Raw genomic sequence first — 26,937 nt, forward strand, 5'->3', positions numbered from 1 at the left:
AAAAGCTATCTGGTCAACCCACAGAATTATGAGAAATAAAAAAAATATATTATATTGTTTCAAGCCATTACATTTTGAGGTTGTTTTACAGCAATGGATAAACCCAATATCCATTCTCTCCTGTTTCCTATTAGCAGAACTCCAATTTCATTTGGTGTGCAGTGTACCCAGCTCAGAATCTATACTTTCCCTCCTTTCTTTCAGATGGGAGTGGCCATGTGACACAGTTTGGGCCAATAAAATTAAGATGTTGGGTGAGGCTTACACAAAATCTCCAGAAGAGGGGCAGACCATACTGGCTGTCCACTCTTCCCCTTCTTCCTGCCTGGAACACAGAATTGATGCTGTAGCTGGGTAAGCTATCTTCTAAAAATGAGGGAAAAATCTAGAGGATCACAAAGACCTCACACTTGACATCCTTCAGCCACTGATCCAAAGCAAGCCACTATTTAACATGTGAGGAAAACAAGCCCCTTTTTGTTAAAGTTGCTGTTATCTTGTAACAGGCACTGTTATCCCTGTAATAGGCAGTGATCCTGACACTGAGAACGTTTCAATCGCGACGTTATTTACCAGCACAGAAGCTGCATAGCGTAGTCATTCTCAACCCAGGCTGAATATTAGAATAGGAATCTCTGTGGGTGGGGATGAGTTTACTTATATTTTGGTTCCCAAGAACACTGCTTCATAAGATTTCAGCAGAATAGTATGCTTCACATTTTTAAGCACAAAGCTTGCCAGAAAATATGGCTTCACAAAGCCAAGACTAGTGCTAAAGAACTAGAAAACAGCATAAAGTCATCTGTCTTCTTTCGGTGAATCTTTGTCTGTGTATGTCTATAGGCCACCTCTCCAAATAGGTTGGAAGCTCCTTGAAGGTCGAGAACGTCTCATATTTTCCATTTCTATGTGTGTTCAACACTGTATCATATATATGAATTGATAAAGTTTCCATATAAGACTTAGCAAATACTACCCTAGAAATGTTTAAATTATAGCCTATGACATTTTTAATAACAATTGAATTGATTTCAGTGTATACCACTGTTTTATTTTCCCCCATATTCTATGAATCTCTTATGTTTCTCCATATTAGTTATAATTATTTATTTACCTCTTACTCTGTGCCAGGTACTATTTTACATGCTTCATATGTGTTAATTATGTAATCTCCAAAATAACCCAAGAGGAAGTACTAGTATTAGTCCCATTTTGCAGATGAAGAAACTGAGGCAAAGAGAGATTAAGTGGTTTACCCGAAATTGCACAACTAGCAACGTGGAGAAGCCAGAGATCAAACACACTATCTGACAGAGTATTTCTTTTTCTTTCTTTTTTTTTTTTTTTTTCTTTTTTCATCTTTACTTCATGTTTAAAAAACAAAGATGGAGTTTAGTCATGATTGCTGCCCAGTAGCTGACAACTGTTTCAGGTTGGAGAAGCCTACTCTCTAGGCCACACTGGGAGGACTCCTGCTTGGATACAACTTCTCTGTTCTCACCAGTCTTCTGCAGAACTGTCCTCACACACACTATTACACACTTTCTCTAAAATGCCCCTCTAACCTTGAATCATTTTCCATCCCTCTGAATCAAGCATTAGGAAAGTAAGAATGCCCAGGCTTGGAACAGAAGGCACTGTGGTCAGGGAGGGAGAATCAGGATGAGAAGAAACACACTGAATGTTCTCATAATTTATATTTTTTAATATGAGTGTGTTATGTTGGATGTGAATGGAAAGTCCTCTTTAGGTACACAGTTTAAATTAAAATGTTTTAAAGTACTTTCCAGAAACCCACAAAGCAAATATGAGACCCACTCAGACCTCCACCTCCCTCTCTTTGTCCCTGGCCGCTGGGTCTTTTGGTGGCAAATTTCCCAGACCAACTCACTGCCAACTTAGTCTTCTGGTTCTCTCAAAGGGCCTCCAAAATTCCCTTTCCTGTTACATAATTCTACAGAGCAAGGTCCCCTCTGGTTGGCTAACCAATCTTGATATTCTTAACATCAGAACACTGCCCTTCTCCCTTTTATTGGTTTACTATTGTGAAGCCAATTTGTCTTCTTGGCATTTGTGTTCTAAGGGTTCTAGGAATCCATGGGAGGAAGTCAACATGGTCTCTTTTCCTGCTTCTGCTCTGCTCCTTCTAGAGACCTTCTCTGTCCCACTTCAGCTCTGTTGAAGGAATATGTCCACAGGGATCTTTCTGGTTCCCCTACTTCTGTCTTTCTCTCTTCTGGCATGTCACAGGACAGTCAGAACACTTTCACAAACAGGAAGTCTAGAACAATAAGTTATAGGCCTGTCTTTGAAAGAGAAGGCAGAGGAAGAATGATAACTTTACCTTAGAAGAACCTCTGTCCTGAATGTGAGAAACCTGCTTAAGGCACATATTTAGATAGCTGAAGAATTTGTATTAAGGCAAAACAAACAAAGGACTTGTGGAATTTTGTTAAATATCTTCACACTGCAGTCATATATCTTAAGCAATAACATTCTGCTGTGGAAAATGTCTCTTAAAAAATGTGTTCACTAGCACAGTCAAAAGACCAATTTTGAAAACAACAAGTGATCGACCTCACATAGTCTCTTAAGGATTTTAAAGAGAGTGACAAAAATGGAAATGTGAAAATGAATGACAGAAGCTAAATGGCTACAAAACCTTCAAACAACATAAACAAGAAGCCTTAACAGATGCGAAACAACGCATCAGCGAAAGTAGTACACAGGATTATTATAGATGCACTAGTTGGATAGGAGGAAAGCACACATTAAAATAGCTCACAGGCAGAAGTTGATCTCAATGAAGACAAAAAAATTCGGAGCTCAGGTTTAATGCCATAACAGAAAAGAGAACCAGGCCAACAAAAACAGTGGCTTGGTTTCAAATCACTCTATCAAGAAATCATTCTGGAACAGTGACTGTTGCAAAGGCCGTTGCAAGAACCACCCCACCCGCTTCACCTAGTATCACTTTGCTTGCAATGCTAAATCGAGAAACAGATGCTCCAGGCATATCATGAACAGCCCAGTACAATGTGGCCCCGCTCCCTAGGGAGAGGGTATAAAATGACGATGCCTGGGCCCACACCAGACCACTCTAATCATTTTCTAGGGTATGAGGCCAAGACAACTGGTGATTTTTAAAGGCAGGTGACTTTAATGGGCGGCCAATATCATAGCATACTGCAGAGGATGGAAGAAAACTTGTGCTAGGCACACTCACGGATTTACATGCCAAGGTATTGCATCTGACTGTGGAACTTTGTGACAGCCCTTTCTCTGAGCCTTTTGATAACACCAAACTGCCTTCTGGATATTCAGGAGCTCTTCCTGGTGCCTTCCTCCACAACCTCAATGGGAGAATATTTACCGGACGTTCTGACATGTGTAGCAGAAAACCCAACTTGGCAGCACGGTGATTATTTGGATTGTCTCAAAATGTTCCTTCTGCAAAAGGAGAGGCCACCTAGCTGGAGCTTTGGGTGTTTGTTACCTGTTCCAAGGTGACGTCGCCTGGGTTCTAGTCCTCTCTTATCCAGTCCTCTGCCAGAAGTGGGAGAAGTAATGAGATCCACACGAGAGTAGTTTATAAACAGAGGTGGCCTGCAGGCAATATGGAGTAGAGCGGGAGAGGACCTCTCTGGAGCTGGACATCCCAAGCTTGGATTTTTTGGCCCCACTCTTTCTGTTTCTATAATTTGGGCAAATTGCTGGATCTCATTGAAACTCCATTTCTGCATCTGTAAAAACAGGATAATACTCCATTCAAGTTGCTCAGAGGATTAAAACAAACTACATCTACTAGATCCTCAATCCGTATTAGCTCTTAAGGAGACAAAGACGCACAGCGGTTAAGAGTGAAGGCTCAAGAGCCAGACTGCCCTAGTTTGAATTCCAGTACTGCCACTTCCTAGTTGTGTGCCTTTGGACAAGTTACTCAATCTCTCAGTCCCCTCATGTGTGCAAAGGGGATAATTATGGTACTGATAAGGTTGATGTAAGGATTAAATTAGGGTGGCCTGTCATCTCAGTTTGCTCAGGACAGGCCTAGTTTATGCTTTTTGTCCTAGCATCTTGGCTGGTTTAGAATTTCCCTGCCCCATTTCACTCTCAAAAGTGTCAACAGTGTCCCAGATTGGATAATTAAGTATATAGCCATGGTAGTTAATATATATACATCACTTAGAAAAGTGCCTGGTATGGAGTAGATGCTAAATGTGTATTAGATGTTAATATTAACCCCTATCTCAGTGATAGCCAATAGAAATATAATTAGGCCAGATACTAATTTTTAATTTTCTAGTTAACCACATTTTGCAAAGCAAAAATAACTAAAATTAGTGTCAATGATATATTTAATCTAGTATAGCAACATACCCTAAATATTAACATTTCAATATGTAATCAATATAAAAATGAGTAAGACATTTTTCATTTATTTCCTCCTAAGTCTTTGAAATCTTGTGTGTTTTGCATTTATTGCACATCTCAATTTGGACTAGTGACATTTCAAGTGCTCTGTAGCCTAGCAGACTAGTGACATTTTAGGTCTTCACATGTAGCCAGTGGCTACCACACTGGACAGCACAGTTCTACAGACTTTACTTTTCTCTTATGAGATGATGGGCCAGTCTTGAGATCTTCTCATGTCTATAATGTCAAGGTTGAAATGCTTAGCACCTCTGCCATTCTCCTCCAAGCAGGGCTCTGATGCAGACCTTTGGAGTGTATCATTGCCAAGCATCTTAACCTCACCTCCTGAGCAGATATCCAAGGTCACCGAGAAGGAATGTGTAGTAACCTACCCTTGGAAAAGTCTCTGCTGGCTTTCTGGCAAGTGGAAAACTGTGGGCCAATCAGTGTTTGCAGGCTACTTTGTTACTATGGTCTTATTAAATTATGAAAAGCAAGGCTAGAGTTATATTACTAATGTCTCCCATGCCATAGTTTCCTTTTATTTGAAAATATTCCCAAGAAAATACAAAACGTGTTTTTTTCTATGAATATTTGGGCTTTTTTTCTGTAGATTTTCTCCCTCTAATCTTCTGATTGTATTTTTGTTTCATTCTCTGGACTGGGTCCAATACTGCCACATTCCTCTACATCATGCTGCCTCTAACTAGACCCAGAAGAGCAGTCAGATCCTGACCAAACACCAAATAAAGTGGAGGGTTACTTTTTGGCTCTGGTATGACACTTATCTCTATTTCCTCCTTTAGGGATAGTTTCTCGTGACCCCCAAAAGTCTTAGCTTTGGTTACCCAGACTTCAGAAGTTCCTAATCTGGGGAGATTGTTGAGAGATGGAGCAAGAAAGAAGGGATGTGGTATTATTTAATTTCAAAAATGAAAACCTGGCCCTACCAATCAATGAATTTCATTTATAGATGCTACTAAGTTCTGGATGGCAACAATCTTAGGAGTTTATAATCTTATTGGTATGGCACGATTGACCTGCTAGAACAATTAGAGAATAAAACTTTGCTGTAAAATGTAAGGACAACACTGCTTATAAAGTCTCTAGAAGTTTAGGATGTTAGAGCTGGAAACATTCTCAGAGGCCATGCCATTCAGTGTCTTCTTTTACTGAATAGGAAAGTGGGGCCAGAAAAGGTTCAAATACTTGGAGAATTTCAAATGGCAAGTTAGTACAAGAGAAGGGTTGGGAAACCTGGTCTCCTTGCTCTTGGTACTCCTATTAGTGCCTGTCACACCAGTTACCTTGATTTTGGGGTCATTCCTCTATTGAAATACAACATGCTATTCCTCCCCAAAAAGTTTTACCAACTTTACACGGATTAGATAGTTATTTTGTCTTTGTTTCCTTCTCTCAAACCCTCCACCTGGGCCTGGTCTCCATCAAAGGGCAGTATTCTATGTATCCTGAATCCAGTAAGCATTTTTAAAAGGCCTAGGCAAAACAAAACAAAGAAAAATCCAATTAACTATGAGGAGGCACTGTTCAATCCTATACTTGACCACCAATCCTCCTGCAGGTGGCAGAACTTGTGCTGTGGGCTGAGTTTCAGGGGAGGGGGAATTGGGAAGAAGATCTTAGAACATTGGACTAACTATAAGAGTCCTTCCCTCCTTAACCCCCCACCCAGAGCTGGGCTTGCTGGTAGTAGAGGGTGGGATTATAAATTAAGGAGAAAAAGCACACAAGCCACCAGGGAAGCCATGTGGGAAGGCTCACAGCTGAGTGGCTGGGGCAGGGTTCCGCAATGTAAAAGAGAAACAAAAGAAGAGAGACAGGGTTTCTATGAACAAAAGGCTGATGACTTTGCCTTACCCAACTATTGTTTAATGTTTGATATTTTCACTCCTTCAGCTACAGAATATGCACGTTAACTTTCCAAGGTGGCATGACATACCCTGAGCCATGCTCCAAATCCCACCCTCCCAGCTGCCCCTGCTTAAAGGAGGAGAGGAGATGGACCTGCTAAAAGCAGACCAGAAAGCTCACAAGTGGCAGTATTGTTTCCTCCCAAAGAGCCCCATATGAACCACAATGAAAAACTGTTTTGTGAAAATGGTCAGCATTAAACCAAAAGGAAGTTTGCCAGTTCACATTTCTTTTGGAGCGTGATTTTACTTGAGAGGGATAAAGGGCAGAACAGGAGTATACATCCCATTTTAAACTGGTTACCGATCACTTCTTTGAGGAATCTCTGATGCAAGATTTAGGAAGTGAAGACAATGTAGCCAGTTACACAGCTTTTGCTCCCGTTTTGATAAGTCACCTGTTAAAGCTAAGACAGGCTTTTCTCTTGGCTAGTGATGAGGGATTGGAGGTAGGTGGATGGGGGCACGGGCAGGGGGGTGGAAGATAGAAGCACAGATAAAGTTTGACATGGCCAGGATCTGACCAAGGCGTTATAAACTGAACTGTTAGGGTGAATTTCACTTTTGTTGGAATTAAAAAAAAAAAAAAAATTCAATTGATTTAGAGTTGATCCCACCACAAAGGACTCATACCACTTACTTATTCTAGAAAGCTTCCTGTCCTGCGCAAAAGATGCAGAGCTAACCCAGAGAAAGGAGGGGCTTTGATGAATAAAGACTTTCTAAGCCATAGCTGTTTATCATGACTAGAATGAATGGAAAAGCCGTCCCAAATTAAATAAGCAAGTGGAGAGCCTTGAAATTCTTGGAATTAAAGGAGGAGTTCATCATGATTCAAACGCTGGTCGAAGCGGCTGGGGAAGGGAGAGAAGCTGAAGTTGACTGGGGAGGCTGGCCTTCCCCTTTGCATGTGGGGCACCGCTTCGAGGGCGCTCCCCATTCGTGCCTCTCAGTACCGGCAGCATGTAGGTTTCTCCGAACTCCGCTGCAGAGCAACACTTGACGCTGGTAGTTTTCTCTCGCCACCTGATGACTGTCACTCCAGCCAGTTGGTTCAGTCCAGAGACTCTGACCACGTTCTAGTTTACTTTCTGTTCAATGATTATGGAAAATGTAACTGATTTGAATCTGGTTAGAAGGCGCTTGGATCAGTGACTTTTAAAATACTCCCACGACCACCACCGACTTTAGAAGTTGACTAGAAATGAATACTATTCGGGAACTCATCCGTCCTAAACCCGTGGGCCAGAGCACCGGTCGTTTCCACCACGTACAGGTAGGTGATGATGATGAAGATGAAAACAGATCAGCCGGGAAGGGTCCCACGATCCGTGCAAAACTAAAAGCAATCTACGGCCTTCCAGGAGATGGGGAGGCTGCCGGGCTGGGAGCACCTCCCGCAGGTCCCGCCTGGAGCGGGGCCGGGTCACCTGACTCGCGGAATTTGGGGCCGCGCGGGGTGGAAGGGGAGGGGAATGGTTAGCACCTCCCTTCCCGCTCCGGCGGGATCCGGGTCGGCAGGGGCCGGCGCCCGGCGGCCACGTGGTGGTGCTGCCGCTACCCCCGCCCCATCAGCCCAGCCCGGGAGCCTCGGCGCCCACTGACCCCCGCAGCAGGGGAGGAGGAGGGACCCAGGCGCAGGAAGCTGAGCAGGAAGCGAGCCCGGCGGCCGCATTTTCCAAGGGAAGCGGCGGGCGGGGTGGCGCAGCCAGCGGGGCCCGGGAGCCACCGCTGCCTGGATGGGGTGAGTGCGCAGCGCCGATAGTTGGAAAGCACCCGGGAGCGGGGTCCCCGGCTCCCGTCCCCGCCTTTGTGTCTGGGGTTCCGGCGGCAGCTGGAGCCGCGGACTGTGCGCTGGGCGGAGCGGCTTAGTGGGGTGGCAGCGAGGGTCCCGCCACCACTCCCGTGTCCCTCGCCGGCCCCAACTGTCTGCAGAGGGCAGATTTGGGGACAGAGAAAAAGGAGGATGGTGGGGATCAGGGAAGAGAGGGAGGACTGAGCCAAGTTAGGAGAGGGGTTTTCTCTTACCGGCCCCCGCGACTCGCAGGCTGGCCGGGGAGGGCGCGCGGCAGGGGCCGCGGGGTTGCTGAGAAGGGAGCGCGGGTAGGAATGAATGACCGGCCCCCGGCAGGGCGTTCTGGGTGCGCCCTCGCGGCAGCGCCCTGTCCCACCTGCCTGGCCCGCACGGAGCCTCGCTCCGCTGGGTCTTCGCTCTGGTGCTCGACCCGCCTCCGCGCCGGACTTGGAGGAGCTCAGGAGGAAGGCGGGAGAATGCGACTCCGGGTGGCTCGGGCGACCGAGAGTCCGCTATTGTTCCTTTTCTGACTCCAGGAGCCTTTGGGGTGGCCCGACGGTGCAGGCGAGGCCACTCCCGGCCTGCGGCTGCCGGCTCCCGGTCCTTCTCTAGCTTTTCCCGCCGCAGCTCTGAGGAGGGCCGGAAGGAGGGATGCTGGAGTTGGGGCAGCTGGGACTTCGGGAGGAGCGAGGATGTCGATCCGGCCTCCATCGACCCCAACCTCTGTCTAGGAGGGTGGGTACCTTCCCTAACCCACCTGGCCTTCGCTGCCGGCTCGGGCAGGTTTGTGCTTGCGAATTAGTTTCTGCAATTTGCAGTGTTCATCTGTCAACCCCTGGATCACACTGTTCTTTGCGTTTGGACCTCGCACCCCGCTTTTGTGGAGTTGGGGGGGCGGGGGCGCGCTGGGAACGTGTAGAGGCAGCAGGCGGGCAGATGCAGCCCAGTGTAAAGTGGAGGAGTTACAGGTGACCTCCCCGGGCCGGGGATGCATATCCAGGCTTGAGCTTCTCCAAGGAGCCCAGCTCAGCGCTGCTTTATTTCCAGCGACGGTGGGGGCAGATCTACGGACTCAGTGCCACTCACCTGGACCAGAGGCTCTCCTTGGCCGCAGGCTCACAGGCAATTTGGATGGATCTCTGTTTTCCTTCCGGGAGAGGAGAATTCCAAGCTGCCTGGGATGGGGAAACATTGCCAGTTCTCTGGAAAGTGTTATCTCAAGGGCTTGGCAGAGGGAGGAGCTGGTTTTGTCCATCAGGACTGGGCAGAAGCTCTTCTCAGCGAGGAGCATCCCACCTGCTTGAAGTTTGAACTAAGTTGGAGAAGAGATAGTGCATCACTGGGGGGGGGGGGGGGGGGGTGCTGGAATTTTCATTGCTGTGTCCCCAGCCTGCAGGGCCCTGGTGACCAGTGTGGCCGGGAGAGTTTCATTTCTGATGGGTGTAATCTGATCATCTTTTCTTAATGATGCCTACCCAGTGTTATGTGTGTGTGTGTGTGTGTGTGTGTGTGTGTGTTTTCATTTGGGCTTGTAAGATAGATTTTATGTGAGGAAATTTCTCCACTTCTTATAATTTTTAAGTAGTGCTTGCATAAGGTGAATTACCTAGGAGAGGCAATCCCATGGTGGGCTGGTGGGGGCTTTTCAATTTCCATTCATTGAAATGCTTCATTGATTAATTTATTGTATCATTTACACTCCTTGGGTTTGTTTTATGGCTTTTTGGGTGGTAGTTATAACCCTGTTGAAAAATCTTAATACTATTATCTGTGAAATTGAATAAAAAGAATGAATGTGGAGCCCTGGAGATTCAATGGGGCATGATATCGTGTTCCTGCCCACTAGCAGTGTCGCTGACGGTGCTGGTCTGTCTTCAGACTGCCACTTCTCAAAGCATCTCTGAGGCCGATACACCTGGCATCACCCATGTTTTAAAGGTGAAGAAACTGAGGTTTGGAGGTTAAGGGCAACGGGGCTTTGGAGTTAATGGAAAGTGATGAAGGAGCTTTGTCTCTTTTTTCCTTCCTTTCAAAATAAGTATGAAACAGTTCAAACATACATAAAAAGAAAATATAGTAAGTCTTCCATTTTTCCACTACCTATATTTAAGAATTGCTAATCTTCCCATATTTGCTTTATATCCCCCCATAAAAATAAACTACAACTGAAATATTTTATCCATCCCTCCTCCTCTGCCTTCATCCTCAGACACCTACTAATGTGAAGTTAATATACAGTTTCCAAATGTGTTTTGGTACTTCTGTATACCTATTACATATTCACAAACTATCTGCGAACTTGTGTGTTTAACATTTTACATAAATGACATCAATTTATATACATACAGTTTGCATTTTTTTAATTTATCATTACGTTTTGAGGTACATGTAGGTCTTACTTTAGCTACTACAGAGAATTCCATTGTATGAATAAATTATAGTATACTTATTTCCTCGCCAAGAGAAAATTAGAGTGTTTCCAGTTTTTCATTGTTATACCCTTTCTGCTGAGGACAGTTGATCTATTTCTACTTTGTACTATAATAAACTGTGCTACAATAAACATCTGAGACATGTTTCCCTGGGCACAAGTTTCTCTGCTACACAACTATATAATTAATAGCTGGGTAGTGAGGTCTAGGTAATGCTGTATTTATTATTTCTTTCAGTCCTCAACAAATATGTTGCATAGAAAAGTAAAATTGATCAAGTCTTAGCTCTAAGATTTTGTTAGTTGATGGGATTCTTTTGTTGCTTGTTTTCTCAAAAAAAAATTGTTTTTAATAAGAAAAATGCCTCATAATGAGAAAGCTGGAGCAGGAGACAAAACTGCTGCTGGGTTTGGGATAATTGTGCTGAAGCCTTTTCTCGGCCAGTGGCGGTTTCACCTTGGATGACTCAGTCAACCTCCTCATTTCTTCCTTGGTGAGATTAAGGGGTTTGAGTATTTACAAAGGCATGTCCCTGCTCTAAGAGTTTAAAAATGTGGCTGTGTTAATGACATTTTGCCCCTAATTGTAACCCCTTAATCTGAAAGCAGTTTGAGGTATTTAAATACAATGGCTTCCTCATTATTCCTTTAAATTTCCAGGCATATTCATGCCTCAGAACCATTGCATTTGCTGTTGCCACTGTCTGGAATGCTCTGCCCCTAGATGTCTACGTGGCTGTGCCCCTGGAACCCTCAGGTCTTTTCTTAGGCATCACTTTCTCAGCAGACCTTCCCTGGCTGCCCCCTTCCAGCGCGCCTTGCTTTACTTCTCTGCTTTATTTTCATCCATGGCACTTATTACCTTCTAACTTGCCATGCATTTTAATTTATATTAGTAGGCTGTCTTTCCATACTAGAATATAAGCTCCATGAAGACAGGAATTTTGTCCTTTTGTTCACTGCCATATCCCTAGTGTCTAGAACCATGCTGACATACAGAAGGTCTCGAATGTTTGTGGAATGAACGATTGAATGAATGAATGAATGAATGAATGCAATACTTTTTGTTATGGTTTTCAACTTAGAATTTCTCTTTGAGCACATATTGGATATCCTAAATGGTGCTTGTTTTCCCACTGCTGTAATGTGAGTACCCCGGGTGTCATTTACAGGTTCCATCAGGAGAAAAAGCATAATGTCTTTAAAGAAAGCACTCTATTTAAATTCGTGCGGTTTATCTGTCAAAACACTAGTCTTCAGATTTTTTTTCCTGCCAACATTTGCCTAAACCTGAGTTCAGAGGAAAACATGAGTTACATGATGCTTGGAAGTGTACTGCCCCTCCCCCTTTCCTTTTCTTGATAATTTAGCTTTCCAACATTTTAAGTGCGGAAGGTACAGAAAGGGATCCTGACTCTCCATTCCACATAGCGTCTGTATAGACAGACCAGCAATGGTCTCAAGCAATGCCAACCACACTGAATTTCTAGAACTAGAAAGTGCATTTCCCTGAATTGCTGCAGGGGAAATACTCATCATTGCCCTGACTGTGCATTCATCCATGAGGGGGGTGGGGTGGAAATGATAACCTAAATCAAGATCCAGGAGCAACCAATATGTAGTAGGATACCTAGAAATACTCTAAGAACCGTCACCTCAAAAATCCATAGCTCCAGGTACTAAAAACATTCCCTGTTACAGTGCTGTGCGTTATTTCGCTAAAAGCCAACTGAATGTTTGCTACCTTGCATGATGAATATAGGAGCTGACAACACAAAGCTAAATACATATATTGAAGGCCTCTTGCTCATGTTTTAAATGGGTGATAGGGAAAAGGAGTCTAGATTTTATTTTCCCATTAACTGTTTATCTAGGTATATGATACTGATGGTATCCTTTAAAAAAGAATTCCTAGTGTATTCGGGTACAAACATTTTATCCTTTGTAGCAACATGATATTGAAAGAAATCAGTTTATTATGAATCCAGAAGGGACTAGTTTACTTTCAAGCTGAAAACCATAAGCATGGAATTATACGATTATTATTAAAATACTGCATGATTTAAAGAAATTTCTTCTCTTTGGTTTATCACTACCCATGAGCTAAAAAGTATAGGTGGTTTGTTTAATAAAGTTAGACATAGTGTGTTAATGAAACATCAATTTCCCAACTCCAGCCGTCTACAGTGAATAAAAATCTAGTCCAGTTTTTGACATCAGCCTCACTGATGGGTATCGGTAAATTTTTCCAGTATTTTAATAAATTACTGATTTAGCCATGTGTTTTCAAACAGAACAAAACAAAACATTCTTCTGTTTGATTGAAGGAAGTATGCCTCATTCTTCAATTTTATATTCTGTGTCCAGTACAGTATGTGTCACATAGTAGGTGATCAATAATTTGTTGAACTACACACGCCTCCCCATAAAGGTCCATAAAGCCCCTTATGGTGATTATCAGGTACTTTGCTCTCCTCATCTGGAGAATTTACACAATAATCAAAAGGCAGAGGAGTAGTGGTAGTTAACAGCAAAATGCAGACTGAAGTCCAGAAGATACCATTCTCCTCTCTCCTTAGGCAAGTCCCTTCACCTCTCTGAGCCTCAGGTTTCTTACCTATGGTTAAGAAACACCTTTCCTCTCCGTCCACCCTTCAGAGAAACCCGTGCATTGTGATGTGACTGCTCCATCAGTGGATTTTGTCTCACTTCATCTAACCTTTACCTGTGATCTAGTGCAGTGCCTTCTGTACTAATGATGTTCACTGGAAATACAGTGTCTTGCCCTATAAATTCTACCACACTTGGTCGACACTGGGCAAGGGGACAGACACCTTTGGAAGTTTTCCATGATTTGTTCATCCCTGCTTCTAAACAAAACAGAATCCAATTGTGAAAGACGTTGGTTGTAGTCCAAGAAGTTTACTGAACAGTAGAAGAAAAAATTTCTGTTGTTATTTTTTCTTAAATTGACATTTTGTGAGCATCGAAGTTTATTATGAAGTAACCTAATGCAAGCCATTCATCCTCTGCTGTTATCAGTTCCCCCCACAATCATTTACTATATTACTTTTTTAAAAATCCCACCTCAATTTTTCTTACGTCTATTAGGTATTGCAAATGGTAAGAACAAAATCAGTCTTTTCCTTATGATTTCTAGATGAACTCAGTTTGCTTCATCTAGAGTGTTTCCCTTTTCTTTTTAAAGAGCTAAATAACTCTAAAAATAACCGCCACAGCAGCATCTACCTCTTCTCACTTTCACCTCCTCTGTTCAGTTCCTCTTGCTGGCTGAAGGGATAGGAACTCAGCCAGAAAAGAAACCTCTGGTCGACTTCACTGGTGGGAAGCAAGAGCCCAGCAGCTTCCTTTGCCTCTGGGGTTGCACAGGGTCAAGTGTCTTCCTCCAAGAGGAGTCTATGTTGCACACCAGGGTAGGCCATCTAGCAGTGCTTCTTAAATATATTTGAGTCACAGATGGACACTTGCAAATCTGATGCAAGGTTTGGACCATTTTTTCCTAGGGGGAAATTCACTTACATACAGTGATGCTGTACATTCATAATCTTTGTTAGTTTCAAGAGGCTCATGGAACTCCCGGGGCCGTGTCCACTTATGAACCTGTCTGGAATCCAGGTTCAAAACCCAAGATCTATTGAATGTACCTAAAAACTTGTTGCATGTAGCCTGTTTACCTTTACCAACCACCTCTGAAGGGTCAAGAGTAAAATTAGAAGGGGTCTATTTCATACCATGCGTCACTGTCCCCCAGACCTGATAACTTCTCATACATAAGAGAAAAAGTAATAATTGTGGATTCTATATCCTCAGGTGGAAAACTAGTCAATGGTTGCTATATCAACCAGTTTACACACCAATGATAATTTTTAGGAACTATTTCTATTGGATGCAATAAAATGCTATTTAGAAGTAATAAAAAGTGGATCTGTAGTATAGTTATTTCCCAGAGATCTGATAAATTCTGAGGATGAGTTTTGAGTTTCTCACCACAAGGGCAACATATTTCTTGCTGTAGCATTGGGCCTGCACGGTCTTCTGCTTTCAGATGGCAGCAGTTTCCTTGCGGTGATGTTACAGGAGAGAACTGAGATGTCCCTGGACCCCACCTGACAGCACTCCTCAGCTCACAGCGTAGACCTGTGACTGCTCGGCTCAGTGGGAACAATATTCTCAACTCGCTCTCTGTTCTGCTCTTCTCAGTTTGACCTTCTAGCCTGATGGGGCTGCCTCCAAGGGGACCTGAGGAAGACTGGGTCACATTTCCTAGTTGGGGAGCTGACCCTCAGAGGAAATCATCCTTCTGTGGGACGTAGTCGGCCCTGGGAGAAGGTGCTGCCATTGTTAGCAACACTCAGGAGGCTTGTTCTGTCAGTGTCATTCTTGGGCGACATCCTCAGTCTCCTCAGTCAAAAATTGGGCAAAAAAGGATGCAGACATGCCTGTAACTGAGGATGAATGATGCAAGCTCTTTCTGTCAAGTCAGTTTAACGGAATTGAATACCTTCTTTGTGCCAGGCACTTTGCTGCTAGACTGTCAGCTTCTATAGGTCTGGGCCAGTCTTACTTATTGTCAGATTTTCTGTGAACAGTACATGTTGATGGAAGATCCGTAGATGAATGGCAGTGCCTGCTTTCATGGAGCTTAGAGTTTTAACAAGGCTAACACGTTCCCATTCCATTATAGTACAAGGCAGACTATTAGTGGCTGGAATGGGGTGGTGGTGGGAACTTACTTTACAGCTTAGATTGAGGCCCAGGGAAGTGAGTGACCCCTTGGAAAGTGACATAGAAGACGCAGAGCCAGATATACACCTTGGTTCTGGCTGCTAAGTCTACTTTTCTGCTTCTCTCAGATGTAGACAGTGACCTTGGGAGCCCTATATGTAGCTAGTTACAAATAAGACCTAGCCGGACAATCAGCTCTATTGTGTCTTTTGGAGCCAAAATTAGTATAAGACCCAGTCTTATTTTACTACAATATAAAACTGTGTATAATATAGTAGAACAGAATATAATAACATAATATAATACCTGGTCTTATATTAATGTTTGCTCCAAAAGACGCATTAGAGCTGATTGTCCGGCAAGGTCATATTTTTGGGGAAACATGGTTATCAATGAAGAAGTCTGCACAGACTTGGCCGAGTTGGAGACTCGTGGGGAGTGTTAGGTGAGGCAGATGGCGCTGAGCAGCAACATGAAGGCCAGACAAGGATCTGGAACGCAGGCCCTTGGCATCTGCTGAGGGAGCACCGCATAAATCTATTTGTCAAGCTTTGTCTGGGAGTTAACAAATTCTGGGCCAAGTCTCTTAATTTGACAAGAGGACGCATGTCATTTGAACATCTCCTCCTATGAAAGTTGACGTACTGGTGATTGATCATTTTTCAGAAATGAAAGGGAGCATTAACTTGGGCGGTAGATGATTATGACCCAGTCATTTCACTGCCAGAGACGCTGCCCCTGCACAGTGGCCTTTTCCCAGCCCCCCAGAAGATGCGGGAACTTGTGAGCCGAATGCTCATGGACAGTTGTGTTTTCTTTCTTCCTTATGAAAGGCAGCCAGAAGGAAAATACAAGTGAGGGCCCAGCCACAGCATATGCCAGTGCCCTGAGGTCCTGCAATGAGCCATGTCAGGAGATGCTCACACAGGGCTGGGGCGTGATAAGCAGCCTACCATTCTCTCTGAGTGAATCTTATTTCAGACCTAGTTCACATTTATCGTGGTTGAAAGTTGGTTCAAATGCTCTCAGAACCTTTTTGAATCTTTTTTTTTTTTTTTTAAATCTTTAGATTTTGGGGGATGGGGGACTAAATCACTTTTTTCTTTTGAGAAAAAAAAAGTGTTTCCCATTTCTTACCTGTGAGTTTTTCTAACATCTATTGAAATAATATTGAAAACAACTATTCAAAATATAGGCACAGAAACTATAACCAATATCTGTCTGTCATCCAGGGTTTCTTAGGAATTTTTTTGTTTTTGTTTTTTTTTAAAGGAAAACTCATTTCTGCTCCTAACGGTACGTGTACATCCTGTCAGCAATCTTGATAAACTCCTCATTAGGTTCTTTCTGTGCTATTCAAGTTTATAGCATGTTGGGTGTGCCCTTTGTTTACTTTTGCTATTGCTTTTTCCTGTAGTCTCTAAAAGCCAGACAGAGATTTCCTCAAAATGACTCCTATCCCAGCCTGTCTCTCGGCCAATCTGTTGACGGCTGTGTTACTGTTTGTGCCTTGTTGGACAACAAGCTTGCTTTCTTCCTCTCCTTTAAAACAACCCCTGATTATTTTAAGTGCATACCCCTTGGAACAAAGCACATTTGAGTCTCATTACATTGCAAGTGGGTGTTTATATCCACGGTGGCAAAAGAAACAGAAAGCAGCTCACCCTATCCTGGTGATATCTGCTTCAGGCTTAGGTGGCAGCCTGCCGGCCAGGGGTGCTTCTGTGTGTGGCTTCCAGAACAAAAGCCCCTGTACTCTCTGCCCCACTCCTATCTCGCTGGGTGATGTGGTTTAGTATTCCATTTTTATTATAATATTGGTACTTTTAATTGTCCTGAAGAATAGCAGTATTTCATTTGCTTACAGCTTGGAGAGAGTTGCTATACATGGTATTAGAATACTTTTTTAAGGATAATTAGAATAATTTAATAATTGTTTGCAAAGTAAGGAACAGAAATGTCCACATGAGAGGAAAGCATCTGAGTGTCCTGAAGTCCTGTTTTTCCAGATCCTTGCCAAAACATCATGGAAACCTCCACCCCAATGTGTAGTTTACCAGCTCAGCTGAGTATTAAAATAGCTACCTCACTCGTTTCTAATTATCTTTACATTTTCTCTGTTATAACTCAGTATCTTTAACAAAGCTATATGGAAAAGGAGTTTTTGACTTGTGAATTCAATAACTTTATCCATTAAGCATATGCTCCACATATGAAAAGGACAAAGAAATAAAAATGCTACCCTCCCTTGGAATGAGGCTGGGGTGTGTGAGTGAGGGCAGACAGCCAGAAGGAATGCCTTTTTCAAATTGCTCCATTCAGACTTCCTAGAGGGAGCTCTGTATGTGCCAGCAGCAGATCAGAGGACTGTTTTATCATTAAAGGCAACTTGACTTTTTTTAAGTAGCAAAAATGGTCGGTCTGTTGGCCAGACTTTTATTACTGTTATTATTATTATTATTATTATTATTATTATTATTAGTTTAGTATGCAACCCAAGGATTGTGTTTTGGGCTCGGGAGCTAGACCTGAGTTTAAACCCAGCCTCCTCCATTTATTTATAAACTGTATCATTTTGGCAAAATAAACTTTCTGGTCCGCAATTTCCCAATCTGGACATTGGGAGTAATAACACTAGCATCTAATGCCAAAGTGGTGTGAACATTAAATGATATGCTACTCATTTATAGTAAAAAAATATAAAAGTTTGCAAAGTATGATAAAATCTGGAAAGTTATCATTTAGGTCAATGATAGCTATGGTGGCTGTTATTATCATTGCTAAGGTTACCATGTTCTTTATTAACCTACCTTTAAAGATCTGCTGCTATATTGGCCAGTCTGATTATACCTGCCATTATAATGAATAGCAATAAAGAGGGGTGGCCCGATATGTCATTGCAACACATCTGCGTAGTTCACAACTGTTTTCCCCGTATTGTCATTTCTCCATTTAGTCCTTCACTCTTATACCATTAGGTAATGTGAACAATGTAGGGGCATATTTCCTTTATATCACTGGTAGTAGTAACCAGTCTTATTCCAAATTGTATTGCTCAGGACCTCAGTCTCACCAGACATCTTGTCCCAATCACAATCTAGGCACAGAGCAATAAAACCATGGTTAAAATGAAGATGGTGGTACTTAGCATAAAGTGAGAGGGAAATGAAATTCCCTACTGAATCCTTTGGGAAAGTGTCCACTTGTCAATAGAGAAAAGTATAAACGTGTTTTCTGAACTGCGTATTACAGTTTGCCTAGAAGTGTCAGTCTTGAGTGAGATAACATTGTTGGTTAATCATTGCTTCTGCATGTGGCAGAGTAAATCTTTTAAACTACAACTTTCATTATCATTAACTTGCAGTTAACTCAAATCTTAAACTAGATCTGAGTTTTATGATTTTATGGTAATAAGTGAACATGAACATGGATGATAACATATACATTTTGTGCTTAATTTTATGCCTCTCTTGTTAGTAATATGATACAGCTATTGCTAAATGCCTTTGAAGGAAAATCTAAATCATCACTGTCTAACAGAAATATAAGCAAGCCAGAAATACAAGCTGCATAGGTCGTTTTAAATTTTCTAATAGCCACAAAAAAGATAAAGAAACAAATGAAATTGGTTGTAATGATACATAGGTATTTTCTTGTAATGATATATTGTATTTTATCTATTAGATCCAAAATATTACCAAGATATATTCAACATGAAACTTATTAATGGTATAGTTGACATTCTTATTTCAAAGTGAACCCTTGAAATCCCTTTGCATTTTCCACTTACACTGCTTGTCAGTTGGCACCAATCACATTTCACATGTGGCTAATGGCTATAGTATTGGATGGCACCAATCTAAGGATATGTCGTCGTGTAGGTTTTGGAACTCCAGCACCACCTCATACCTAGAATGCCTGAGATAAACGAATGTTTGGTTAAGCTTTCCTGTGTCTCTACCCATTTATCTGTGATTTTGCCCTTGGCTTTAGCATTTCTTTAGAGAAATGTAATAGCTTCATCACAAACTGATTACGCGTGGTATAATGGACATTTGTGTTTTTGGTGTATAAATCTGTATCTCTCTGCTTTTGTACAAGTAATCTACATGGAATTTTCTTCTTAACAGTCAAACTGATTTTTGTAGACAGGGGTTGTATATGGTCCACATTTCTGCATCCCTTTTATACTTGGCCCATAGCTGGTATTCAGTGCATATGAGTAAATAAAACAGTATAGGTTTCTTATTTTTATTCTTAAATTGCAAATTCTTGAATTGCCATGCTATTTTTGCTGTGTAAACCCTCCAAGCATCACGTGCAAGGTGTGTGGGTGTGTGAGGCAAGGGGGGAGCACATGAAATCTTTGTTATTGTTAATGGAAGCATTCCCCATCCGTCATGTTAATGCTGTTTGCTTCTTATCCCTACACAAAGAAAGTGGTTGAAATGGAAAGATAGAAGGTACAGGGCATCCAATTCAGTTAACGGGGATTTGTCTTCACTAGGCAGGCGTCTCTAGGTCCCCCCTCACGGAGCAGCATGGGGCTTCTAATGAAAAAAGAGCTGAAAGCCTTTTCTATTTCCACTGCCAGGGCAACAGTGTGGCAAATCTAGGCTGGCATAGCCCCTGGGGAGTGATGCCTTGTTGTCTGAGCCACTATTAGGCTTCCCTTCCACGTGTCTTGTTTAGAATAAATTAGGGTGAGTGACAGCGTGTTTGCATATTATTATATCTTCAGCACTATTGGAGGATTACCTTCCCAGAGGATTATCCTTGGGCCTTGCGGCCTCCTCATCCAGTTGAGCCCCACCACTCTGCACCCCCACCCCAAGGCAGCTTCCCATTCTCTGCCCTTTTCTCCTTGTTCCCGCCTACCTGAGCATTTCCCTTATTCATCCTTAGCCTCAGCTCTGCTGGCAGCGTCCTGGTCTCCCTCCCTTGTCCCCTTCAGCTCTGGGGAGCCCAGTACCCTGGGGAGCAGAGGAGGTAAGGCAGCCTGGATCCTGCCTGGACCCAGCTGTTACCGTGGCTTTTTGTTTTGTGAGGGTTTTAAAATAATCCAACACTATTCATTTCCAGTTAATTGTGATTGTTTTCACTGTTGGCTGGTTCTTGTAGGAGAGACAAAGTGCAGCACGGTCCTTGCAGAATGGAAATAGCCAGGTCTTCTGGGGTGAATAATGAATGGGGGGGAGTGCTTTGAAGATGGGAGTGGGTGAAGGCCGGTGGCCCGGTCATCCTGTTGTATTCAGCCCAGTTAGACTCCAGAGTGTGTATTTCACTTTTGTAGGTTCAAGAAGTGAGTTTAGCTACTGACTTTAGATGTGCACTGAGCAGACAAATGCAGGCTGCAACTGTGCTATTGCAGTTCTGGGTCCCTCTTGTCCTGTGGCGTCTGAGGTGACAGCCTGAGCAAGGCTGAGTAGGTTAAGAAGGGTCCAAAGGATTTGTCACTGCTCTTAGGTTGCAAGTGACAGAAACCCAATTTGAACTAGCTTAGGCCTGAAGGGGAGTGTCTTTCTTGGCCATGTGACCCTAAATCCTGTGCTAAGATGGTGTGTCTAGAGCAGGGCCTGGGACCCTTGGAGTCGGGGCCTCCCTGCTTCTCTCTCTTAAACCTGCTCTCCCCATGGCTTGGGCAGCTGCCAGGCCCACCGTTTCCCAGTTTCTCTACCAGAGAGGAAGCTCGTTACTTCCTTTCCTCTTCCCCCTTACCTCCTCCCCTACCCATTTGTCCCTTGCCCTTTCTATTCTCCTGTCGTCTCCCTTTTCTTCCCTCCCTTTCCCTTCCATTTCTCCTTCCTCTTCCCTCCCCCAACTCCAAAACCCCATGGAGAGTCTCTGCATAGGTCTTGCTGAGGACACATTGCCATCTCTCAGGGAACAGCTACAGTCAGACTATAACCTGGCTGGTGTGTGGGTGAGTGTAGTAGAGACACTTTTCTAAAAGGAGGGAAGTGTAGTTATCAGAAAAAGGCGTGGCGCTGAGGATCAAACCAAACACCACTACAGCATGCAGTGTGACGTCCTTACGCTAAAGGAAATGAGGCCTTCAGGTGAGCAAGTCCACTCTCAGGTGGACTGGAGGTGAGAAACATGTGATTTTGAACACACGGTGTTTGAGTGATGTCCAAACATGATACTTGGGCAGCAGAAATAATTTTTGTGTCCTCCATCCCCTCCCTTCCTCCTGTTCCGAGGACATCAGAGGTCACAGAATCTGTTTATTAACTTATTTGTCCTTATTCTGAAAAGTATTTGAGACACTGGATGACTGGGTAGAGATTCAGCTGGCCAAACGGAGCCAGTGTGATCACTGCAAATGACATTTCCAGCATTCCAGAAGGTGGAGAGTCCAAGTCATCCGCATTTTGAAACCAACTCAGAGAGCCGATGAAATATGCAGTAAGCCCACATTTGGCAATTCAATCTTTCTAGAGTAAAAACAAGAATTAAACATAACCACACAAAGGGAACCTATCCTCTCACTCACTCTAAAGATATTTTTCACTACCTAACAACTTTGCATATCGACCTCCTTTTCTCTTTATTTTTTTGGATCTTTTTAAAACTAGCTCCCTTGAGGTATGATTTACCTTCCTTATAATTCACCAATTATAGTATACAGTTCAATAATTTTCAGAAAATTTATAGAGTTTTGCAGTCATCCCTGCAATCTAGTTTTGAAACATTTCCCTCACCCCAAAAAGATTCCTTGTGCCCATCTCATTTGCAGTCACTGTGTTACCAATCCCAGCCCCAGACAACCACTAACCTGCTTTCTGTCTCTCTAAATTTGCCCATTCTAGATATGTATACAAATGGAATCTTACAATATGTGGTCTTACAATATGTGTGTGACCTTAGCACAGTGGTTTTGAGCTTTGTGCCATGCTGACGTATGTAGTGGTATTTCGTACCTTTTTAGTGCTAACGAGTAATTCACTGTATGGAAATGCCACATTTCGTTTACCTCATTGATAGATATTTCAGTAGTTTCCACTTTTTTGCAGTTGTGAATACTGCTGCTGTAAACATTCATGTACAAGTCTTTGTGCAGACACGTGTTTTCATTTCTCTTAGCAAGATATGTGGGTGTGGAATTGCTGGGTTATATGGTGAATTTATATTTAACTTCATCAGAAGCTGCCAATTTGCTTTCCACAGTGATTTTTTTGCTTTCCACATTTTGTAGTTGCCCCAGTCATGTTCAAGGATTGGATGTAGACTTTTACACTGGATTGGTTCTCTTGGGTTTCAAGGTGGTTGAAACCCAAGGAGTGGACTTGGAAGGAAGCAAAGTTGCATAGTACATAACCTTGCTGTTCGGGGTTGGCAAGTAGGTCTGTGCAGGGCAGCTTTTTTTCTGGAGAGATGAACACAGTTGTTAGATGGTGCTATTGACATCAACAGCAAAAGATTTGGAAACAGAATAGGAAGAACGTTTCAGAGATCATCAAAATAACCTCAACATGCGGGATAGTCATGGAGTGGCTTAGGCCTAGAATGATTTGTATGTTCCAGAGGTAGGTTGTTTTGATTAAATCCATGCCTATTCAATTGGATGGATTTAGGGCAGGAGGTAACCTTGGGGCTCTGCTGGGGTGAGGCTTACTGGAGCATGTGAGTAGCAGATTTCACAGACCAGATAGTAATGTTGCCAGAGCCCCAGCCAATTTTGTATCAGCGCTGCTGGCCCCGACTGCTTCCCTGACCAAGATCAGTTCTGGTGGATGGCAGGTCTTCTTTTTAAAGAAGAATGATGTATTTGTTTCTCAAGAGAAATGTCATCCCCTGGACACAGGCAAGTTGCGAATATAGGGAGGGAAATTGATGTTCTCAAGAGAGTTTTACTGCGTGATTATTATGATACAATATCTGAATGACGTTTATGGCTTAAAAAGAATGTGGTCATTTTGTTTCTTTGAAAAAATGAGATTTTAGAGTATTTAGAAACGGTTCAGTGCCAAAATGAAACTACTCCTTATATCTTTTTTTCCCCCCTTAACTTTTCCCTTGTTTATCATCTGGGCAATCTTTAACACACCTGTACCTTAATTAATTCATACAAAAGCACCCAACCCATAATTAATGCTCAGTAAAGTTGGCTTGTTTTTGTGTTCATTCATTCATTTATTCATATGTATCCGGTTTGCTGAATAAATAAGTGTCTTAAGATGTAATCATAAAGCAGCTTTGTTTTGGGTCCCAACTCTGTTTAAAATTTATTCAGTAAAATTAGTGAATCCCTTGCCTCTGGATAAAATCGATGACTTCTCTGATTCTTCTTCAATGTGAAAAAATTCTACGGTCAGTTTCAATTGCTAAATACTTTTTAAAAGTTGAGGGATAATGTTATATTCGTTTTAGGTGTACAGCATAATGAAGCAATATTTGTATGTATTGGAAAATGATCACAAGTCTAGTTAACATTTGTCACCTTACATAGTCACGGAATTTTTTTTTTTGTTTTGTGATGAGCAATTTTACGACCTAGTCTCTTAGCAACTTTCAAATATTCCATACAGTATTATTAACTATAGTCACTACGCTGTACATTACGTCCCTATGACTTACTTATTTTATAACTGGAAGTTTGTACCTTTTGACCCCCAAGGTTTTTATTTGATGATCCTTGCTCTCTGTTGACTCTCACATTCCATTATTCAAAATGGTCAGCTCCCTTGGCTCTACTCAGCATGTGGTTGGGGAGATGCTGTGTGAGAAGCATAACAATGAGAGAGAGGGGAGAGGGCAGGCAGGAGGGAAAAGGAGGAGCCCCCTGGTAAGACTTCATAGGCCAAATGAGTTGGGATTTTATTTATTTATGTTTAACTACTTAGTGTTTTCATACGTACATGGTGAAACCAACCTAATCATTATGTTGTGTTTATTTGAATCCCAGTGCTTCTCACCCAGTGCACTTGGGACCAAAGAGAGCCTTGTTGAGGTCAAAGGTGAAGTCTAAAGTCTATCCAGGGTCCCAACCCATATTTTTGTCTTACATATTCATTCATGAAATATGCATCGATTGTATGCCAATGGCCAATGCCCTAGTATAAGCAAAACGAAACTCCTACCCTGAAAATCCACCATTCCAAAGCAAGCAAGTAGTCTGAGATGCATATTTTTCAATTTCATGAAAACTAGTAGCAGGACCCTGCCTCACATCCAGGGTCTAAAAGGGTCAGAGTGTGTGCAGATTGGGGTAGGATCTTTTTTTAGAGAGAACTGTGCAATGATTCCCACCACCTCTACTCAACCTCAGGAGAAAGGCTTCTGTGACCTCTTACATAGATTGGACAGGCGTCTGACCCTCACATGGAGAATCTAAGCGTGGCATGCAGCATCCTGTGGGAGTGGACTGACAAGATGCCCTTTCCTGTTCAGCCTCCTCAAATCCTGTGTGTCTTTTAACGCTAGTTGGACACCTACCCCTATTATGAAGACTTCCCTGATATTTCCCCACTCTCGAAGATGTCCATTGTTTGAATTCCTGCAGAATTTGACACCTAATTAGATGGTTTTGTATCATACTCTAGTCAGACCCTTGGTCTCGACTCATCATCCTCCATCGTGCCTGCCCAGAGTTCTCATAACCTAAATGTCTGTGTTTAAAATTTTGCTACTAAGACAAGAACATAACTGCTGTGGATAAATTGGGTGAGGAAGAACATTAGCCTCTGTTTCCCATTTTATATTCTTTTTTCCAGCAGTGACATTAGTTGTAGGCACAGCTGTGTCTGAGAGGCAGAGACTGGAAGCCACTTCTGCCCATGGGAGTTTGGATGGCATGAGATGCCATGTTGTCAGCGACACCTTTATTGGGAAGGTTGGTCTGGAGAGAGAGACCTTTTATAGAATGTATTTGTTTTGCCAGATTTGAGAGAATTTAGTGTTTATACAGCTTTTGGTTAAAATTCCATCTCTGTTGCAGAGAGATTATTATCTGAGGAAACAATCAAGTACTTAAGGGAGAAGAGGTAGAGGCTGGCAAGCAGAGAAGTATTTTAATCTTACTTCCTGACATTGGTTCAATGCCTTCTTTAGTTCTTTGGATTTTAAGTCTGATGTTCTTTTTAACTTGGAAGAAAAATTCCTGAAGCCTGTCTGGGGTGCCTCAGTGTCCTGGCGTTGCTGAGGGTTCCGTAGAAGTGTCCCCGGGATGGAAGTGCTAGTTAGTGGGAGGACATTGCTATTGACTTTGAACCTCGAATGCTGCTGTGATTCAGAGGGAATTATTCTAAACCACCGCCCTTGAACCTGTGGTACGGTGTCTTAGATACTAACGTATTCTTGTGATTCAGGGAAATGTGCATGTGTGTACAACTACCATTACCTTTGCCAATTAATATAGTTCCTTAGTGGCCATGGGTAACCAGCTGGTTGCTCTCCCAGAATTTAGAGTGTAGAGGGCTCCCCTCCCACTCCCACCGCCCACCCCCCTAATATTGTGAAAAATGCAAACACAGGTATTGATCTATCATAAGTACTTGTATAACATCTCTAGATTATTTCTAATGAAACTGTCAATTATAGGTGTGGTATCACTGAGTCTAGAACAGTGGCTCCCTAACCTAGTTGATCATCCAAATCACTCGAGGAGTTAAAAAAAAAATACTATAGGTTTCTGAGCCTCACCTCTGATTACAGAATCAGAATACCTGGCTGGGGCTCCGAGAGAACTCTAATGTGCTGACATAATTGGTAGCACTGCCTTGCGAAACAGTCCTTGGGTCACATGTGGGGGATTGGTGTGGGTGAGAAGAGGAGTAGTTTGAAGATACAAGAGAGGAACTGTTTTTCTAACCACTTCAGTCAGGTGTGGGTTGTGGTATAGAAATGGCTAAATAAAGAAAATCTAACCTTTGTTCCTCTGAAGTTCTTTTTCATTCAGTCCAGAGGTTTCTAACCTGGAATTTTCCTAACTGGATTAGAGAAGGTAATGGAGATTATTAAGCTATTTTGAAATGAAACAGCTTTGTTGAGATATAATTTACATCCTATCCAATTTACCTACTTGAAGTGTACAATCGAATGCTTTTGGTAGGCTCACAGGTTGTGCAGCCATTGTGACAATAAATTTAGAACATATTTATCACCCTAAAAAGAAACCCCCATATCCATTACATTATTTTTAGTACTCAAAGAACCAATTTATTAGTTCATAATAAAGTTCTATAGGCTAATATCAAGGTTTTTTGATTCAGACTAGAATTATGTCAGATAAGGGTAGCTCATATTAAGCTTTGATTGAGAGTTACATTATTTTTAGTGGGAGGATGGATTAATACATAAACCTTGTCTGTTGGATGAGAGGGCAACAAGGCTGTACATCTCTGCACTGTTCAATCCTCACGAATTGACCGATGTCACCATTACTGACGACCAATGATAGAAGCCATGTTTCAGTGACTTATTTTGGCATGAGCAGGGAGTAAACGGCCTAATATTCCTGCTCAGTGGGTAGATGTGCTTTATTCTGCTTGAAATGGGAGAACATAGTTAAAGCAGCTTTTCCCATATATGTGTAACATTTTGTCCTCTTTTTGTACTATCCAAATTAGACTGCTATGCAGTTAATTCAACTTTACTGCAGCTCTTTTGAATGAAGC

The 26,937-nt window shown here is 42.5% G+C and overlaps 1 protein-coding gene across 6 annotated transcripts in view; it reads left to right on the forward strand.

Moving 5' to 3' along the window:
* Nucleotides 1-7,285: 7,285 nt before the first annotated feature.
* Nucleotides 7,286-26,937, forward strand: part of RAI14 (retinoic acid induced 14) — a 135,317-nt gene continuing 115,665 nt past the window's right edge. The window contains exon 1 of one of the 6 annotated variants that reach the window (XM_074329024.2): nucleotides 7,286-7,623. The gene's annotated coding sequence lies outside the window, so the exon portion shown is untranslated. Of the gene's footprint in view, nucleotides 7,624-7,831; nucleotides 8,092-26,937 lie in introns of those variants that run through there. The other 5 variants (XM_019737233.3, XM_019737234.3, XM_019737237.3 and 2 more) reach the window with 5 other exon arrangements.

The sequence above is a fragment of the Rhinolophus sinicus genome, chromosome 3, assembly GCF_057876585.1.
Source record: "Rhinolophus sinicus isolate RSI-liver-muscle chromosome 3, RSI-T2T, whole genome shotgun sequence".
NCBI lineage: Eukaryota > Metazoa > Chordata > Mammalia > Chiroptera > Rhinolophidae > Rhinolophus > Rhinolophus sinicus.